This window comes from Kryptolebias marmoratus, linkage group LG17 (assembly GCF_001649575.2).
Source record: "Kryptolebias marmoratus isolate JLee-2015 linkage group LG17, ASM164957v2, whole genome shotgun sequence".
NCBI lineage: Eukaryota > Metazoa > Chordata > Actinopteri > Cyprinodontiformes > Rivulidae > Kryptolebias > Kryptolebias marmoratus.
Genome location: NC_051446.1, coordinates 258751 through 261285, shown reverse-complemented (window position 1 = coordinate 261285; position 2535 = coordinate 258751). Strand labels below are relative to the sequence as shown.

At 37.2% G+C, this 2535-nt stretch overlaps 1 protein-coding gene across 6 annotated transcripts in view; it reads left to right on the top strand.

Moving 5' to 3' along the window:
- The window catches only part of cttnbp2 (cortactin binding protein 2), a 144138-nt gene that overhangs the window by 132180 nt on the left and 9423 nt on the right, over positions 1–2535 (top strand). The gene's annotated exons all lie outside the window — the stretch shown is intronic.

Below are 2535 nucleotides of genomic sequence, written 5' to 3'. Positions count from 1 at the left end.
GTTCTGGGGATGACTGTGGAACCTCTGGAGATGATGATGCAGAGAAGGATTTTGCATAAAATCAAGGAAATCATGGACAACCCTGACCATCCTCTTCATGAGACCGTCATCAGAAAACAGAGTCTCTTTAGTCAAAGGCTTCTTCAGATTAGTTTTAAAATGGACCGCTACATGAACTCTTTCCTGCCCACAGCCATCACCATCTATAATAACTCCTTGATTTAAATGAGCTATGTCAACATTTAATTTCCCTTTATTTACAATGAAAACATAGTAAACATAGTAAAGTAAGACACTGTACCATTGTAAGGAAGAAAAATAAAGTTATTATGATTCTGATGGCAGCAGCACTTCTCAAAAAAGTTTGGACAGGAACAACAAAAGTCTGAAAAAGCAAGTGGTACAAAAATGAAACAGCTAGAGGAGCGTTTTGCAACTAATTTGATTAATTGGCAACAGGTCAATAAGAAGACCAGGTGTAAAAAGAACATTTTAGAGGCTGAATATCTCAGAAATAAAAATGGGCAGAAGTTCACCAGTCTGTAAAAGTGTATCAAAAAATAGTGAAAAAAATTCTGAATAAGGTTTCTCAACAGAAAATTGGGAAGACTCTGAATATCCCATCATCTACAGTTCATAATATCATCAAAAGATTTCAAGAATCTGGAGAAATCTCTATGTGACTGGCTGAATATATCATATCATCATTAAATGCCCGTAATCTTAGGGCCCTCAGGGGCCACTGCATTAAAAACAGGTCTGATTTTCTTATGAACATCACTCCATGGGTCCAGGAACACTTCCACAGATCATTGTCTGTAACTACAGTTCGCCACACTATCCACAAATGCTGCTTAAAGCTCTTTCATGCAGAGAAGAAGCCATATGTGAACCCCATACAGAAACTCTGCTGTCTTCTCTGGAGCAAAGTTAATTTAAAATGGACTAAGGCAAAGCAGAGAACTGTTCTGTGGTCAGACAAATAGAAATTTTAAATTCTGTTTGGAAACCACAGACAGCGTGTCCTTTGTACTGAAGTGGAGAGAGACCATCCACTTTATTATCAGTGTACAGTTCAAAAGCCTGCATCTCTGATGTTATGGGGATGCATTAGTCCCTATGGCATGGGCAACTTACACATCTGGAAAGACACCATCAGTGCAGAAAAGCATATGCCAGACGTCATCTGTTTTAGGGAAGGCCTTAGATGTTTTACAAAGACAATGCTAAACAAAGCACTCTATCCACAACAGCAGCATGGCTTTGTAGTAAAAGAGTCCAGGTGCTGTACTGACCTGCTCACAGTTCAAACCTCTCACCAACTGAAAAAATTTAATGCATCATAAAACAAAAAATCCACAAAAGAAGACTGTTGACCAGCTACAATCCTCCATCAGACCAGAATGGGACTATTCCCTCCACAACCTCCAGCAGCTGCTCTCCTCAGTTCCTGGATGTTTACAGATTGATGGAGGAGAGGCTTCACAGTGGAAACATGGATCTAACCTGTCTTTTTTGGGATGTTTTGCAGCCATCAAATTCAAAATTACCAATTGTTTTCCTAAAAATGGTGCTGTTTCTTAGTTTTAACTTTTGATAAGTTTACTGTGTTCCACTGTGAATAAAATATTGGTTTATGTATGTTGCTAATTATCACATTCAGTTTTTATTTACATTTTACACAACGTCCCAATTTTTTAAAGGTTAGGTTTGTTAAAAAAAAAACATTTTTAGGGGTTATATGGATAGTCTTTCCTTTTTTAAGGGATGTTGTGTATAAATGTTATGAAGAATTGTTCTCCTACCTGCTCCAGATGACTATTTGAACAACCTCAGTATGGAGAAATAAAATTCAAGTTTGTCAGGACGGATGAGCTAAGGCCTAGTCTGTTCAAAGTGGATTGCTGCCATTTAAAAAAGGTTCAGTCTCAAAAGCTTTACATATGTTCATGCAAACATTATTTCCGACCTTTTACACCACCATTAGTTTCACATTATTAAGAATTATTATTAAGTTATTATTATTATTAAGAATTTTCTGATTATCTGGTAATTTACAATCAGCAGCACCTTGCTGTAGCACTTCTGGTGCAGCAGGAATCAAGTCCAGCAGGAATATCATAGTATTTCTACCAGTATAACTTTGTAATACAGAACTGACGTTGATACAAAGGTTGAAATAATTGCTTTTACATGAACTGCTATGAAACTTTGATGTTTTGAGTTGTTTTAAAATCTGCTTTGGAAGTGTTGAGGTAAGGATTTTCACCTGCATTCTTCCTCCTTCACCTCACCCGAGTTGGTTGATGGAAAGAGACAGGAAGGAGACAATACCTTAAATTTAAATATTTATTTTACCAAAAGCAGAGAGAAAACAGGTCATTACAAAAATAAAACCAAATGCATTTGGGAGACAATCCTCAAATAAAATGTGGGAAAACACATCACCTCAAAGTGTCAGCAAAGTGCCCCAAAGATTGTCTGAGGAAACAAAGGATGTTCTCTGGTTTTAAGGCTTATGTCCCCCTCCCCTTC